This window comes from Dipodomys spectabilis, unplaced genomic scaffold (assembly GCF_019054845.1).
Source record: "Dipodomys spectabilis isolate Male_0828 unplaced genomic scaffold, ASM1905484v1 ptg000006l, whole genome shotgun sequence".
NCBI classification, from domain to species: Eukaryota; Metazoa; Chordata; class Mammalia; order Rodentia; family Heteromyidae; genus Dipodomys; species Dipodomys spectabilis.
This window is the reverse complement of record NW_024870683.1, coordinates 9,359,730-9,377,534: the sequence shown is the minus strand read 5'-3', so window position 1 is coordinate 9,377,534 and position 17,805 is coordinate 9,359,730. Positions and strand designations below refer to the sequence as shown.

Sequence of the window (17,805 nt, the reverse complement as noted above, 5' to 3'; positions counted from 1 at the left end):
TGGATAATATATAAAGAAAAATTAGCAGTGCCAGAGGTGGGGGTATTCCGAACTAGGATAGCTACATCTGGCCATATCTTCAGGCTGCATCATTAACACAGGAGGAAAAAAAAAAGAATGGCAGACTATTTTAAGAATGGAAGACTTTTCGTTTGAGAGAAACAAAACATGAGGGGGTTGGTGCTTGCTTTGTAAACACCAACTCTCCTGTAACTAATGAAGCCCCACAGAGCAAGTACTCTCCCACTCCCAGGAAATGACATTAATCCATTCACGAGGTGTCCTTGTGACCCAAAGACCTCCCACTAAGCTCCACTTTTCTGCCTTGAGCAGTCAGTGTTGTTTGTTTGGGGAAAACCACATTTTTAAATCTAGTACTCAACTAGACCCAAAACTTGGTGAGGATGCAGAGAAGGAGCTGGAGCTGGCCACGGAGGAAGATGGTGCTTTCAAGTGGTGGTTGTGGTTGAGGCAAGCACTCTACCACTGAGCCACCTTCAAAGTGGTGGTTGAATATCACATTTGTATTGAATTTTCCCAGCTGTTTACTGGATTATGTTTCACGTACACCAGGAGCAGACTGACGGCGCCAGGTATACGGATGTCATGTATAGTTAACCGATGATAGAAAAACAACAGATTTTTATAGAAATGGGGGGATAGTCCATCAAAAAATTTATACTAAAACATACAGCATTTGAGATATAAAACTTTACTTTTTCTAGCAGCCAAGACCAAAGAGGAAGCAATGGTTCAAGACCTGGTGAATTGGTAGGAACAAAATTATCTGTAGCTATGTACCTAGGAATTCTTATCTTGTAGCCGGTGACAGAATAAAAACCTGATCTTCATGACAGGTTTATAAGAAACATGGAGACTTTGCCCTAGTAGCTCTTTCTTGTCAAAACAGTCATATATGGCCCAGAACACAAGACTGGTAAATAGCATCTTTGAGCACTTTCCCTTGATTCCTCTTTTTTTGTTTGGTATTGGGACTTGAACCTAGAGCTTCATACTTGGTAAGCAAGTGCTGTACTACTTCAACCATCCCAGCTTTTTTCTTTTTAAAAAGACTTAAGTCTTGCTATGCAGGCTGCCTTAAACTCTTTAACAGTTAATCCTGCCTCTGGCCTACAGGAACTGGGATTACAGGTATGCACTACCACACCCCACCCTTGATTCCTCTTGAAGTAGAAGGGAGGGCAAGGAATGGCATTTAGTGAGCACTTATGTGTTGGACCCATGCCCAGCTTCTAGGGCTTCAGAGACCACAATTGCTAAAGGATCCAGCTCTGCCTCATGGAACTCCTGTTCACAGAAAGTGGTTATGTGGCCTCCAGAACACTTGGCTTCTTTGCACAGGGCAAGCCAAGACCTCTGCCAGGCCACTCATCATGCACACTCTCCTCCACTCCTCTAGTAAGTAGTCCTAGAGGCAAGAATTAAGAGGATCCTTGGAGCCAGGGCTCTAAAAAGGACAGCTCTCCTCCAGTGACTTGGGGGAGCCTTCACCACAGATGTACGCCCAGGCCTTGTTGGGATCCCAAGTGCCCACCAACTCCAATGGATATGTGGGGCTGCTTTAGCTCCTGTAGCCCTAGACTTCTCCCAGCTTGGCTGGGCTGCGGTTAGCAGGTCTTAAAGGGCTACTGAGTACAAGAGCGACTTTAGGATGCCCCAAGCATTCATAACATCAGGGTAGCAAGGAGGTCCGTCAGGCCTAACAGCCTCATTTTACAGATGGAGAAACTGTCATCCAACAGAGATAACTTGCACCAGGAGGCACAGTGGGTTGGCTGCAAAGTGCCCAGGGAGGTCCTAAAGGAAAGAGTATTTGTATTGGGTGTTAGGATATATCACAGAGGGGGAAATGACAGGCCTGTGAACAGGATAAGCCCCTTCCCTGTCTCACTGGTACACATGGGGCTGGCCTGAGGGCAGAACAGGGGCTATTCTGTGGGCCATTTTCTGGTTATCTGTCACCAGGGGTCTCAGGGAATGGTGAGAACCTGGTATTTGTACAGAATTTGCCCCTGCCTGTTTTCTTTGGAATAGATTCCTGCTGCTACTGTCAGTGGCTACATAGCAGTGCAGTGCAGTGGCTACATAGCAGGGTAGAAGCATCTTTTATTATTATTATTGTGAAAATACCATACAGAGGAGTTACAATTACATGGGCTAGGTAATAAGTACATTTCTTATCAAGCATTGTTGCCTCCTCCTTTGTTTCCCCTTCCCAACCCTTCCCATCTCCTCCCCATCTCCACCCCCCCCCCCCCCCCCCCGAAGCATCTTGAGGGCTGGCCTTTTTAATGGGGACAAATCTAAGTTTGGTATTTGGCTCTATCCAGGAGTCTGCTGGACCTCCTGCATTCTTTCCAGAGAATACCCCACAATTTGTTCATACATTTGTATTTAAGAAGGATGGTGAGCCAGGCGCCGGTGGCTCGGACTTATAATCCTACTTAGGAGTCTGAGATCTGATTCTGAGCCACCCTAGGGCAGACAAACCCTAGAGACTCTTATCCAGTTAACCACCACAAAGCCAGAAGTGGAGCTTATGTCTTAGAGCACTAGCCTTGAGCACTAAAAGTACAAGGATAATGCCCAAGTCCTGAGTTTAAACTCCAGGACCAGCACACAAAAAAAGGAGGGGCAGGGGTGGGGGATGATTTTGAGACACTTTCTGGTTGACTTCCTGGTTGTGAGGATCTTACCACAGCTCCCTGGGACTTGATTCTTTGTGTGTACCATCACTGAAGTGATTGATGTGATAGATACCAGCCAGGATCATCAGCACACCAGGAGGGGACATGGCTTGTCCTGAAGCACTGGTAGAAGAGAGGGGAGAGGGGGGGAAGGTGCTGGGGATTATAGAAGAGCAGGGGTGGCATTAGAGACAGTTAAGTTTCACCTTTCAGGGTAATCTTTTTTGGAGCTGATGCTGGGGTTTATGTCTGCATATGTGTAACTCTTAGTGCCAGGGAAGTATCCTCTGTGTGTCTCTCTGCCTGGATGGCTGCCCAGGCTGGAGTCAAGCAGATCTAGAGGTAGCATGTGTCTCCTGAATGATACCATGTGTCTCCTAAAGTGAACATGTATAGTGATTGCTTTGGGCTGCAAACTGGCTGCATGTGAATGACCAGCTCAGTGATGATAGATAGTAGAGATGACTATGAAAGCAGCTGTCAAATTCCTAAGACTTGTTTCCAGCCATTGGGGAGTTCTCATTGGATCCTGTACCCTTTCAGGTGTAGGGACCCCACTTTACCTATGGAGAAACCAAAGAGCAGGGAGGTTAAGCAGCTAGCCCAAGACAATTCAGCTAGTTAATTGTGGAGTTGACTTTGTGTTTGAGCCATACAGCTTTTTCTCTCTAGGGCCTGTCTAGCCCTGGTGCATTGTTACTGTTTAGATTCCAAGCACTGCTGACTTGGACTGTGCTTAACTGATGGGGTTTAACAGTCCTCAGTATCTCAGGGCCCAGGGCAACAGTGGTGGAAATCTTTATGAAGAGATAAATGAGCATCCGAATGGAGCCAAGGAAAAGTGTGCCTGCTTACCCAGGGCTTTTTCTGCCCTTGCCCCCATCTGCCTCAGCTGTTCCCCTTTACAGCTACCACTTGTTACCTACAGGAATCACATTGTCACTCCAGAGTTGATGCCTAGGTCTTCATGATCCTTAGCCCAAATGCCCACCAGCCTCTTACACCTCATTCTCTCTCCCCCACAGCATCTCTGAAAGTGCCTCTTAAACTCTACAGGGCTATGAAAAGATAGTGCTATGGAAAGATAATTACACACACACCCCTCCAAGCTTTCCTTTCTGTGGATAAGGAAACTGAGGCTTTAAAATGAGTAACATTTTTGAAATGTTTTAAATCCACTGATTAAAGTAAAGCTGTCTTATGAAGCGATGAACTACCCATCTCCAGAGAGATCCAAGCAGATGCGAGACTGCCAGCTTTGGACGAAAAAGGACGTTAACATTTCAGATGGGTGGTGGCTTAAGCAGCCTGTGAGGTCTGAGACGCCAATTCACTGATCTGCCTTTCACCCATGACAGCCCCAGACAGGGAGCATTAAAGGACCCCATCCTTGGATCTAGGTAAGGCTGGGGACATCATTCCTTAATACCAGGCTGGTTCATCCCAATTATTCATTCATTCAGTCTTTCCTCTTATTATCCTTGGGCCATCTCTCAGATTATAGTCTTGGTCTCTCCCATGCCCCACTGCCCATCTGGCCTTCAGTTTCCTCATATAAGAAAGAACTAGACCTTTCTGGATTTCTGTCCTGTCCTTGTGTTTAAATATTTGGTGTCCCCAGGCCAGGCTTCTTGTTGGGCCAGTGGTCAGGTTGCTTCACAACATAGTTTCCCCTTTCCTCAGGTCTCAGTCACAGGCTCTGCATCTCCAGTAGCTGGAAACCTCTGATGGAGTAGAGGGTACTGACTGTGTGGATCACTTAGTATTATTCCTGAAAAATAGGGCACACGTTGCCAATGTGAGTACACAGGGAATATCAGCTTTGCACGTCAGCCTGAGAGCTTTGTCCTGCTTGCTCCTTCATGTGCTATTCTGTGCTGTTAATTCTCTGGCCAGTCACTCTCTACAGGGTTCTCTGCCCAGCCAACTAAAGCATCATGGTGCTGGAGCAGGAGGCCCTTGGGACCCCTTAGTGCACTTAGTCCTCATAGGTTTATAGCGCTAAGGACCCCTGCTTAGGTAGAACTGACTGACTAACCCTTTGTGCCTTTTATGAAGTGTTCAAGGTGTCATCTCACAAGATGACTCACTTCAGCATTAATTGAATGCATTTTCAGATCATTTTACATAAGCAATTGCACATTAAAAAGTCTTCGGCATGCTTCTATTATTAAACCAACTTTATAGTATAGTAAGAGAGAATTAAGAAAAAGTCATTTTGCAGAGGTCTGTTTCCCTGGCATGGCTGCCTTCCTTGGCTACGCTTCCCTCCTCCTCTTCTTCCTCTTCCTCCTCTTCCTTCTCCTAATTTTTTTTTTTTTGGGGGGGGGGTCAGTTTTGACCTCTTGGCCTGGGCACTGTCCCTAAGCTCTTCAGCTCAAGGTGAGTGCTCTACCACTTGAGCCACAACACCACTTCCAGTTTTTTGGTGATAAATTGGAGATAGGAGTCTCAAGAATGTTTCTGCCTGGACTGGCTTTGAACCGCGATCCTCAGATCTCAGCCTCCTGAGTAGCTAATATTACAGGAATGAGCCACCAGTGCCCAGCTTACTCCTCCCTTCTGCCCATTGTAACTTTAGGTGTTTCTAGCACTATTCAACTTCATAAAGCCCATCGGCTGTCCCCTTGTGTCTTCCTACCCTCTGGGATGGCCTCTTTCAGTGGCAGCACTGAATAAAATGGTCCTCTGCGTTATGTGTTATAGTCATGCATGACCTCTGTTGCAGAGGACAGGCAGAGAATGTGGCCTTGGCTCTGCTGCTGGCTTGCTGTGTGACCCTGGGAAGATTACTGCACTTCTTTGGGCTTCAGTCCCTCATCTGTAAAGCTACATTCTCCCTTTTCTTCATTGGGTGTCATGAGGATTCAAAGAGTTGATGGCTTTAGGCAACTTTATACACCCTCAGGTTACCTGTGATCACATTGGGCTTCTCCACCTGCCCCAGTCAGCACAGCCTCTGACAGTCCTGGCACTTTCCTCCCTTCCAGTGGTGAGTACATTGCCCTCTGCTCTCAGGAAAGGTGAGCACTATCTGATTGCATGCCCTGCCTTGGGCTCCTATTATCTAGGACTAGACTTTTGAACACCACTGAATGCCTCTCAGAGAAGGGCCGTGACTGGGTAGTGGAAAAGCTGTATCTGGCATTCCTGAGATTTCCATTTTGTTTGCTGTTCTGTCTTCTCATTCCTTGATGCTGGTCTAGGAGCTGCAGAACCCAGGGCCTTCCAGTGTGCAGTTCTGACCCTCTCTGCCCAGCTCTGCAGTGCCCTGGACTCTGCTCCCATGAACTTAACCTCTCCTCTGTACCTGGGCTGCACACCCCCCCCTCCCCCCCGAGTTGTGTCCCTGAGTCTTCTCAGAATCTCTGTCCCTGCTACCTCTCACTCTCTGCCTCCCCTGTGCTCTTCCTCTTCCCCGCTCTCCCAAGGGGCCTCAGGCTTCAGTTCTCATGGTAGTCACTGTTCTCCTCACTGATGGAACTCTCATTAAAGAGCAAAGTTCTCAGCCCAATATCATCTTACTCCTTGAGGCCCAGGGAGGAGTACCTGCCAGTTACCTGTTAGGAAGCTGAAGAGAACAGAACAGAGCAGGGCAGAGAAGATCTCCTAACTTCTAACCTAGGGTGCTGGGGCCTTGTTTTGAAATGTTTTGAAACCTGTCCTTACCTCCCCCTGCCTGGCAGGCAGAAGGCTTGGTTATGGATGGTGCAGAGTTCCCTGACTAGTCTATCATTTACCAGAATGATTTACCCACTGGACAGGAAGGAGATAATCAAGTATAAATAGATTTTGCATTAGTCACCTCATGACTTTCCTGTTCTTGAGAAACAGTGGAACTCACACGCCCAGCCCAATGGTGCTTACCTGCCTAGCAAAGCAGGCTGAGAAGATTAGGAAGCTGGGTTTCCATGGAAAAGGGCACTGGCACTCCAGGGGCTCTTCTTCTACTTTCTCCTCTCCCTTGGAACCCTTGACAATGAGTACATCTGGATTTTCAGGAAAGATTCAACAAAGTAAGAATAGGGCTAGATATGGTAGGGCATACCTATAATCTCAGCTGTAGGGAGGCAGGAGGATTATGAGGGATTACAAATTTGAGGTCAGCCTGGACTATATAGGGAGACCTGTCCAAAAAAAAAAAAGACTAGGACTGGCTGAGGATAGCAGGTATTCACTGGTAACACATTGGTTGGGGGCTGATGAAAGTCCCTTGCTTCCTAGGTGCCTTCCCATGGGGGAGGTTGAAAAGTCTGGTCAAGCATGATTGACTCTAGTATAAATGAGCCAAGAGGAATGAATGACACTGGAGAGAGGATTGATCTTGTCTTAGGTCTCCAGAGAAGGGGTAGGCTGCACAGAGAGGGTGGCATTTGATTGAAGCTGCTTATCTTTATATTTTCACTCAACCCTTTCACTGGTCTTGCTCTTGTTCCTTAACACTTAAGATTTTTTTGTTTGTTTTGAAATAAAGGTCTCACCTGGTAGCTCAGGCCAATCTTTAACTTGCAATCCTTCTGTCTCTGCCTTTTGAATGCTGGGATTAACAGGCCTGTGGCCACCACATCTGGCTTACCAGTTGCTGCTATTGGGATTACCTCATATTTTACAAAAATTTATTTCATGTGTGTGTGTGTGTGTGTGTGTGTGTGTGTGTGCGCGCGCATGCGCGCGCAGGCGCATATGCGCGTGGGCATGCACGTATACTAGTCCTAAGGCTTGAACTTAGGGCCTAGGTGCTGTCCCTGAACTTTTTTTGCTCCAGACTAACTCTCTACCACTTCAGCCACAGTTCCCTTTCCAACTTTTGGGTGGTTAATTGGAAATAAGAGTCTCATGGACTTTTCTGGCCAGGCTGGCTTCAAACCACAATCCTCAGATCTCAGCCTTCTGAGTAGGTAGGATTACAGGCATGAGCTACCACCAGCTGTCCCACACCCAAGGTAGGGGTGTCACAAGGGCTGAGCTGTCCATTTTGTTGTTTCCTAGAGCCTCAGTAGCTAAAGCAGTGCCTGGCACAAAAGAGATGCTCTGTAAACACTAGCTGAATATTAATGAGCACATTAATCACTCCAGACATCCAGGTCTAGTCTATAGAGTGCAGTCTCCCTCTGGACCCAAGAGACCTCCTTTCCTCCTCTGAAGAGTGCAATGTCTAAAGAATATGAGTTTGGGCAGGGAGTTAAGGAGATTGTTGGTTGTGGCCTCTAGGTGGCAGGTGGACAGAAGCTGTCTCTGCAGCTGGCCGTGGACTGTGTGCAAGATGTTGCCTCTTCTTCCCTGGGCTGAGAGCTCTTGGAAGGAAGAGGCTGGTCACTTATCTTCAGTTCTCCTCTGGACTCAATAGGTTTGACTCACTGGTTTGAGGAATGATTGAGCGCTGGATGGGGAATGAATGAACAAAAGAGAAACAAAAGAAAGCTCCCAGTGAACAACTCTTCCCATTTGGTAAAAGCCCACTTGCTGAAGTCTTAGGGCCTTACTGAGGGGAAAAGTATGATGTTCTCCTTCAGCAGATGATTATTTGTGAGCACTTGCTATGCACCAGCCCTGTTCTATTCACTAGACATGAGCAAAGGACAAAGTCCCTCTTCTTATAGTCAGTGCAGGATCTGACTGTTATTCCCACCAACTCATTTTGCAGACCCTGGAGGTCAAAGGCTTCCTTATGATCAACAAGAGACTTGGCCCAGGGCATGGCCACTTTCAGAAGTAGGATGGTAGCCAGGTGCCAATGGCTTACACCTGTAATCCTAGCTACTCAAGAGGCTGAGATCTGAGGTTCACAGTTCAAAGCCAGCCTGGGCAGGAAAGTCCGTGAGACTCTTATCTCTAATTAACCTCCAGAAAATTGGAAGTGGCGCTATGGCTCAGTGGTGGAGCGCTTGCCTTGAGCTGAAGAACTCAGGGACAGCACTCAGGTCCAGAGTTCAAGCCCCATGACTGACACCCCCCCTCCCACCAAAAAAATCTCTGTGCTATCTTCTGAGGATGAGAGCTGCCTTTGGCCTAGAGGCTGGCAATTGTGTTCCACTCTTGACTTCATGGCAGATCACAACCCCAGGGGCTCATGGATTGTCCCTGTGTTCCCTGCACCCAGCATCACAGATATGAGGCCCAGGGTGCTGACTGGAACCCTGCCAAGCACTTGGAATGCATCCCGGCCCCTCTTTCCACAGCTGTGAGAGCGTTGGCATTCTATCCAGGAGGGGAATGTGGAATGGAAAGGTTTGTCTCCCCACCCTGCCCAATCTTGCCTTTTAGAATCCCAGAGATGATGGCAAAAGATCTGATGATTCTTCAAGAAACTACGAAAATAACTGTCCCCATACAGATTTGGGGGCTCAAGTTTACCCCAGCTAAGGGCTTGCTGCCTTCCATCTGTCCAGCAGCTGTTGTTGGCAGTGTGAGGCAGTGGGAAACACCCACTGGAGAGGGGTATGACACAGTTGGGAAGTGGTTTGGGACAATATGTCCTCCTGGGTGTGTGAGAAGATTAGAACAGTGAGGAGCAGAGCCTGGAAGACAGGTTCTATGGTTCTCTAGCTGTGTCTGTCATCTAGGTCAGTTGAATCGGGGGCCGGGCAGTGTGTATGTGGGTGCTGCCCATGAGATGGGGATAGGTGGAGTGAGAGAGCTCACCACCCATTAGGGGATCATGTGTAAGGAAGAGAAGCTCAGGTGACTGGTGGGGTCCTCAGCAAGGGGGAGGAATGTTGCTTACCTGTTGGGGACTGCCCTATCTGAGAATGGGAAGAAAGATTGTGGGAAGCATCAGACAGTTCAGGTGTGAGTGCCTTTGGGGCTAAATAAATTAGAATACATTGGTGGAAGTATTGAGGAAGGGCCCCAGAATGCACCAGTGAGCTAAAGGCCCCCTCCCCAGAGGATTGAGCGCCTGATTATGGAAGAGAAAGTGATCTCTAAGGCTGACCAAAGAGACTGCTTCCTGAAGCTCCCAGTCCTCTGAAAGCTGAAAAGGTTTCCTATTATTTGACTCATTAATTGGTATCTTCTTAGTGTGGGACTCAGACTGGCTTAATGGAGGCTTACAGAGTTTGATGGAGGTCTGTATTTAAAAGGTGCCTTTTATATATTAGACGAGGTGCCTCCTGAGGCTCTGGGAGGAAGCAGATTTTACAGATGAGAGAGCCAAGTTGTGGTGGCTGATGAAGAACTCTGCTCCCTGCTAGACTCTTTTTCTCCCGGAGGGTTATCTGTATGGTGTTCAGGTCTGGTGGTGCAAGGAAGGACGCCTGGCAGCAGCATCTCTGTTTTTGTTTTTTTTTTTGGGGGGGGGGTGCAGTAACATAGCAGGTACCTCAGGATTGAACTCATCCCCTTCTTCCTGAGTGTCCTATCAGTTCTTGAAACTGGTACAGCCCTTATGTGTCTGTATGTCACTCTACTTCTGGTCAGTTTTTGAAACAGAAACAAGCAGTATGAGCAACAATACACAGAATGCCCCCTTTTCCCCTTTGTTCCCCAGCATACAGCCTGTGATCAGACTGGACACCTAATAAAGGCAGTGCTGAGAAAGATCCTCCCTAGGGGCCAGGTTCCCTGCTGGTCTTCTGTTCTCACTGCCAGGGCCTCTTCATACCATTCATGCCAATGTGGTACTTAACGTATCTCTTCATTTCTTATCTGCTGGGTTGGAAGCCCCTGGAGGGCAGGATCACAGAGTGGCAAACTTCAGAACTTTCATCCTCAAACCACTGGCACCAGGGCTTGAGGTATCAGTGGGACTTTGTAGTGACCTCTAGGTCAGAGCCTGCTGGTTTGAGTGGAATGTCATGAGAGCAATGAGTGGACTCCTAAGGGAAAAGGCCCTCTCAAGGCCTGAAAGTAGATCTTGATTATCCCTCCTTGCTGTCCAATGTGTCCAGGTATCCCATCCCCTGATTCTGGCCTCACACTTGCTAGCCTGTGGCTCTGGGGGATCCCACCAATTTTCCTCATGTTTCCCTCCATGTTACAACTGACTTACATCCCTGTATGCCTTCCTTGCTGCCCCTGGCTAGGTGCTTGAGCCCTCATCTTCCTCACACTGATGGCCTTCAACATGCCTTTCTTCAGCTCTAGCAGCTTGCTGCCAAATTAGAAAAGAACTGTATCTGAGTCTGCCTGACCCTTTCAAGCCCCTTTGCTTCTGTGTGGGTCATTCATTTCCATCTCTGCTCAGGCGTGTGTTTATTGAGAGCCAGTCATAGCATTCTACCTCACCGCCCTAAAGCTAAGGTGGCAGGCAGTACATGGGTTGCTTCCATTTTACCAGTGTGACCAGAAACAGAGGCTGGCGTGACTGCTTGGGGTCCCTGATCAAGGGTGGTGAGCAAGAGCTATGTCGTGGGCCGAGGGAAACCCATGGACCTGATGATTCTGGAGGTGGCAGTCAAATGTGAAGTTTGACTAGGCAGATCCTCAGGGCCAGCTCTTGCCCTTCCCAGTGACAAAAAGCTGAGGCCCAGAGCTGCAAGTAACAGTTTTAGTACCTGCTAATCTGATAAGCAAGCTGGGCTTCCCATGCCTGCACCTCCCCAGGGTTTCTTTCCCAGTTTCCAAGCTAGTTCCCATTCCCCTGTGTGCAGCTGGCTTCTGGATGTCTCTGCTCAGCAAAGAGCTCATGCTGGACCACCACAGGCTTGGCGGAGAATCTGAATCCAGAGCTGTAGCCCAGGGCAGGGCAGGTAGGAGGCGAGTGGGATGGTATCACCAAGTAAGATGGTGAAGAGCAGTGCATCTAGAGTTTCTATGGAGAAGCTGAGGTATTGTGGAACATTCACTGAAGCATAGAGCCCTCTGAAGGGCCATTCCACTGGGGGTGACTGTGGCATGAAGATGTGTCAAGTATGGATTTAGACATCTCCTTTAAATGGGGCCTGCAGAACATTACATGGTATATTCTGCTTGGTTGAGAGTAGGTGCTGGTCACCTGCAACAGACCATTTGGGGGCAGGTGGGAAAGGTGTTGGGGTCAGAGAAAATGTGATATTGACATATCCCTGGGCTTTGAGGGTAGAGTTGAAAAGATTACTAGAAGATCTGGCCTAGAACCTAAGCCCAGGGCCTTGGATTTGTATAGTCTGTACAGTTTCTCACTCTGAGAAACCACTTAGGTCATTCCCAGATGTTTTTGTTACTTTCATAATTTACACTCAGAAGTTAGAAGAAGAAAAAGTTTGCTTGTTATTACTATCCTCGGCCTGTTTACCCACTAAACTTTGAAACTGATTTTTATCCTAGATCAAGATGTGTTCGAGGCCTTCCAGTGCTAATGGGAAGCTCCTGATTGCTTTGTGAGCCCCCACTCATGCCCTAGGCTTGGCTCTGGATTGTGATCTCTAGTGGTGAGGCTGGGATTTAATCACCTTCAACCCTAAGACCCTTATCTCCACTGCTGGGGACATACTGCACTGTTCTGAGTCACAAGGAATTAGAGCTGCAGCTAAAATCTGTGATCCATTTTTAGCTGACTTTAAGCTGTCTGTGCTACTGCTGAAAAAACCTAAGCCCATCTTCCCCTTGCTAGAAGTTATCTTTCATGGAGTGAAACTTTAGAATACTAGACTAGAAGACTAGTCACCGCCTTATTTTAAAGATAAACAACTAGCTGGGTGCCGGTGGCTCACACCTATAATCCTAGCTACTCAGGAAGCTGAGATCTGAGGATCATGGTTCAAAGCCAGCCCAGGCAGGACAGTCTGTGAGACTCTAATCTCCAGTCATCCATCAGAAAACCAGAAGTGACATTGTGGTTCAAGAGGTAGAGCACTTTCCTTGAGCTGAAGAGTTCAGGGACAGCACCCAAGCCCAGAGTTCAAGCCCCACAACTGATTTAAAAAAAAAAAAAAAGTGAATAACTTTTAAAGGCCAGGAGTTGGAGGGAGCTACCACTGAATGAATGGTGGCTGAGGTACAGTTTCAGCCCAGGCTTCACCATGCTTCTTTATGCATTTGGATAGCTCCTACAGCTGGTGTCTCTGTGATACCTTTCAACCACAGGTAACCTCTCTCCATGGTATAGATAGGAATGACCCTTCCCCATCTTTTCCTGACGGAGTCCTACTAGTGTTACCCATTGCAGGAACGATGGCTTTACCTCACAGAGTTAATGGTCTACAAGGAAAATGACTACCTCCTTTTATCCCCAGAAAATCTGTGGGTTTGTGGAAATTCCTCATTAATATTATCAGATGAGTTGGTCTTTCTCTTTTTTTTCCTTCTAGAATCTTGGGGCCCAGTGGTTGTGGGGTTACTGCCATCACCATGTATACCCACTTCTTTTACACTCTATATTTTCTTAGACATTATCTCATTTTGTCCTCAGAACTACCCTGGAGGCAGCCTTTACTCCTCTCATTTTTAAGACAGAGAAATGAAAAACCAGAGGATCTAGGCTACCTGCCAGGATTCCTGAGAACAGGCTTAAATTTGGTCTCCTTCTGCTGTTACCAAGTCAGTCCCTGTCCCCTCCCCCTTTTTTCCATTGAGAAGAACCTGTGCCCAGGCAGATCTCACGAGGCAAGGGACTCTAGAGGAGTGACAGTCATCACTCCTGACCTACAGAACTTACAGACTAAAGGAAGGGAGGCAGGGATCTTCTGGCTTCAGATCCTCTGACCTCTTTATCTGTAAGGCCTCAGCAGCTAAGTGTATGTGAACTTAGTTCTGGAGTCCGTGTGCTGAGCCATTGGTGAGCTAGAGGAAGAGGCCTTGTATGCTGGTTACCAGCACATGGCCTCCAAGGAACCTAACTGGGATCCTGTGAATCCACAGCCTCCTGCCTATTCTTTGGGCCCAGCATCCCTGCTCACCTTGCAATATACCCAGCCCAGAATTGTTCAGCCCAGTCCACCTGGGTGAAACTACCAGGTGAGAATGTCCAAAGGGCTTGGCCCAAAGAAGCCACTCTTAGTGGAAAGGTGAGTTGCCAGGTTCTCGGCAGCCACAAAGAGCCTATGTGTTTGTGTACTCGAGGCAAGGAAAGGCAGAATCTTGTCTGGAAAGAGCCTTGGCTTTGACACTAGATGCAGAACTATAATTATTGTCTTTAATTACACGACAGTGCCTTGCCTGGGAGACAGGCTTGGTGATCAACTCCTTTCCTGACAGGATGGCTCCATCCCTGTGTAAGTACTAATATAATACACACTCGAGCTCACAGTTATGAACGGACAATTCAGAATTGCCTCCCCAGGCTCCTGCCTGCTTTTCTAGGAGAGAAGGGCAAGTGCCTTCTTGCCTGCTGCTGAAGAATGTCACACACCTCTGAGCTGATTCAATTTAAGAAGCTGAGAGAAAAGAATGAACCTTTTCCTGATGCTGGAAAGGAGGGTGGCAGGGGAGGGGAGGCCACGGGGGAGGAGGGGGGAGAGGTTGGGTGGGATGGAGGGGGCGGGCAGAGCAAAAGCCAAACCCTGTGTCTGGTGCAGAGCACATTCCTGCTTCTTTGATTTTTCACAACACTTGAGGGAAAAGGCAGGGCATATGGTACTGTCCCCTTTATAGAAAAATCAGACTAGAAAAGGACCGGAGCCTAGCCCAGCCTATGAACAAGGTTTCTGCCCTTGAGGGCAATTTTTGTGGTATGTTTTGTCGTTTTGTGAGCCCTTTCGCTCTCCGATGTACTCCAAGGTTTTGTGTCACAGGTAAACCCCCTTGGTCCCAAGCCTTCTGAAAGACAGTCTCCACAGACTTTGTAGGCCTAGAAATAGACCCACCAAGTGCATCCACATACAATGCAGAGGATGCACAAGTTCTATAGAAGCCACCCAGGTTCTCAGCCCACCAGACTAGGTCACAGCGAAGGGCAGGCTGCCCTGAAGGTCCACAGTGCAGGCCCTTCCTATTTAGGAAGTTGGAACAAGGTATGTTGGAGTTGAGAATGCAGTCTGGGCCCCCATGTGCTATAATCTCTCCAACAAGGGCCACTGAGAGATTATAGCACATGGCTCAAGGGGTAGGGGTCTTGTGGTTAGAGATCTCCATCTGCAGTAAAGGGTCCTGGGCCTCCTGAAATTCCTCAGGCTCTAATCTGGCCTGTCAGCAGATTTGTTCTCCCTAACTTCCTCTCTCCCTCTCTTCTGTATCCCTACCCATGATGGGATGTATGCCTGTTCTCTTGTCTCTTTGCCATTGCCATGCAATCCCTGAGGCTGGCGACAGTGGCTTCTACTGTAGAAGCCACACCACTGACTGTGGTGTGGCAACCTTGTAACCGTCCCAGGGCTTTGCCTCTGATGGCAAAGACCTTGTAAAAGTGAGAACAGAGTTGTTTGCAGACTGAGGCTGTGGTTCTGGGAAGAAATTGAGAGCAGAGACTTGAGAGCCTCACTTTCTCTGACTCCTGGTTTGATTTGAACAGGACATTGCCCCTCCTGTGGTCTCTTGTTCCCCACGTCTCAAGCCAAAGAATGCTCTAACTTGACCTAAAGGTAGTAGTACTAGCACTAGCCAACTTCAGAGATGGTAGAAGGGGTGGTAAGACAGTGGACAACACCGCTTCTGGAAGTCTCAGGCACTTGTGCTCCAAAACTCATGAAACTTCCCTGTTCTGGCTATTGGTTTGGCGGCATCTCTGATGTGCTTATTTATTTTTCCTCAGCAGCCATCAGCCCTCTAGGTGGCCTGTGGCATGTGACATTTGGTGTCATCAGCCGCTTCCACTTAGCACCCAAGAACCTTGTTTGTGAGCGGAAGTTTCACAGGCCTCCCTTGGGAATGCCTTTCCATACCAGCCTGCTTCCAAAAGGAATTTATTTAACTATGCCTGATTTAAAAGTTTTAACTGCGCTTTAAAGTCTGTTATCTTGCACATGCGGTGTCAGAGTAAAGAGAAGCAGCCATTTCAGCTCTGGCACCCAGGCCAAACACTGTCTCCCACCTCTCCAGGGAGAGCCCTTCATGAAGAAGGGAGTGAGAGCCAAGACTCCCCTGCAGGTCTTAGCCCTTTCCCAGGTTCTACTCGTCACTGTCTCCCAATGAGATTTCCAGGTCTGGCCCAATCTGTGGATCCTATTACTTTCCTGCTCCCAGATTTTAAAGACTTTGCATACTTTCTCTCCTCCAGCCATACTTCTCTAGGCTCCAAGCAGTATCTCGGCTCTCTCTTGCCAGGATACTGTACTTGATTTGCCCTTCTCTGAGTTTCTCCAGCAGTGCTGGCAAGGCCTGGCACTTGTTGAAATAGGATGTAAGTGGTCCTTTCCTCTGCTCTTGTCTGAGCCTTTACCTTTTGAAGTTGCTTTAATGGCTACAAATGTAATAACTAGTTGAACCGCATGATCTGTTTGTGCCTGAAAAATGAGTATACCAAAATAGATTTTAGGGGCTAACAGAAAACATGCTCTTCTGGATTTGAAAATGAGTTTCTGAGATCCTTTATCTGGCTCGCGTGGGTTGGGGGGGCGGTTGGGAGGGGGTTATAACATGAGTCTTTGGGGTATCTGCTGTTCTGAGCACTTTATGGCTTATGGAACCATTTGTGGCCAGAAGTCCAGGCCAGCAGTATAAGGTATGACTTAGGGTTGTGTTAGGGCCCTAGTGTTCTTTCCTTCCTCCCTTGAAGTGCCCATGGCTTGTCACTGATGCCTTGGAATCATAATTCTGAAAGCTCAGAGCAACAGAGACGCTATAAAGCTCCACTGTGCTCCCCTTTACGACATGGCAGGTGAGCAGCACTTTACAAGGAAAAGCCAGCTCTGTCACAGCAGAGTGCCAAGTGTCCATGTTACAGGCCTCTGAATGCTCAGTTGTCCCTGGTTGGTGGTGCATGAGCCAGGAGGATACTAACTCTGTTCATCTGTAGAGACTGCAGATCCCAAAGCTCTTTGTCTTTTTTCACACTTAGACTGGCATCCTGACCTCAGCATGAGGAACAGGCTGCCCCAGCCTCTGTCTCCCTTCATGCTGGGAAAGGCTCATCACTACAATGGGCCAAGGGACAGCAGACTTTGAAATGGCCTGTGGAGGACAGAGCCAGGCAGTTGGTCAGCCACTGAGGTGAGAGATGAGTTTGGGGTGTGGTAGGAAGCACTTCAAGAGCATTCTGTCCCTTCAGTGGTCCTTTTCCATTCTCCATGCCAGTTTCCTACTGGGCACCCAGGAGAATAGCATAAATGAGACCCAGGTAGCATAGGGAGGTAGACGTGACCCCAAATTGGGTTTCATGGATAGAGACTACAACAAGGGTATTTCAGTCATTGAGGTTCCCAGGAAAGGGGTGGTGGGGGGACAAATGCATCCATTAGTTGAACCTCTTATTTTAAGGTGGGTATCAAGGAGAAAGGGTCAACATGGTAGTCCCCGGACCTACCATTGGCTTCTTAGGTCAAAAGCTAACAACTGAGCTCAGGATCCCACAGAGGTGGATACCATATGGGGAAAGCAAGATTGCTTGGCAGGTGCCATGTTCGAAGGTGAAGAGAGCAAAGCCCATGGCAAGTATGCCTGTAGTTTCACAGGCTTTAGAGGACCCATAAGGACTTACGGCTGTCCAGTGACTGGGGCTTTCCAACTCCTCCCGTTCAGTGGGCTGTATCCTGAGGATTGCTTAATGTTACTGTTAACTTGTCCCCTTACTTACCTCGTCTATCAGTTTACCTTTACTCTGGTTCAAATTATTGAGTACATTGAGTTCCTGCAGTTGGTAGGCAGGCACTGGGTCAGTGGCAAATTCATCACATAGAGCCTCTGTATTCAAAAACCAAGATCAAGTTGGAAAACTAGTCTAGAATAAGAAGCTACATATACTGAGTCACAAGGCAATTTTTAAAAATAATTGTTATTTATAATTTTATTATTAAGGTGTTGTACAGAGAGGTTACCATTTCATAAGTCAGATAATAAATACATTTCTTCTTTCTTCCTTTACTTTTTCTCAGTTTCCCTCTCCTGTCCCTGGCCACAAGTTTCATAGTTCACTTTTCACATAGTGTATACTGAATACCATGCCTGCACTTATTCACCCTTCCTCCATTTCTGTATTCCCCCTTTACATCCCCTAAAAAGACCCCCCCCCAAAAAAAAGGCAAAAACAAAACCCTCACGTTTCCATTTTCTGGAATTCATTTTGATAAATAGTATTTTAAATGTT

General features: G+C 47.7%; 1 protein-coding gene across 2 annotated transcripts in view; it reads left to right on the top strand.

The window, feature by feature from the left end:
• Shb (SH2 domain containing adaptor protein B) overlaps positions 1-17,805 on the top strand; it is a 133,671-nt gene that overhangs the window by 52,910 nt on the left and 62,956 nt on the right. The window lies entirely within an intron of this gene.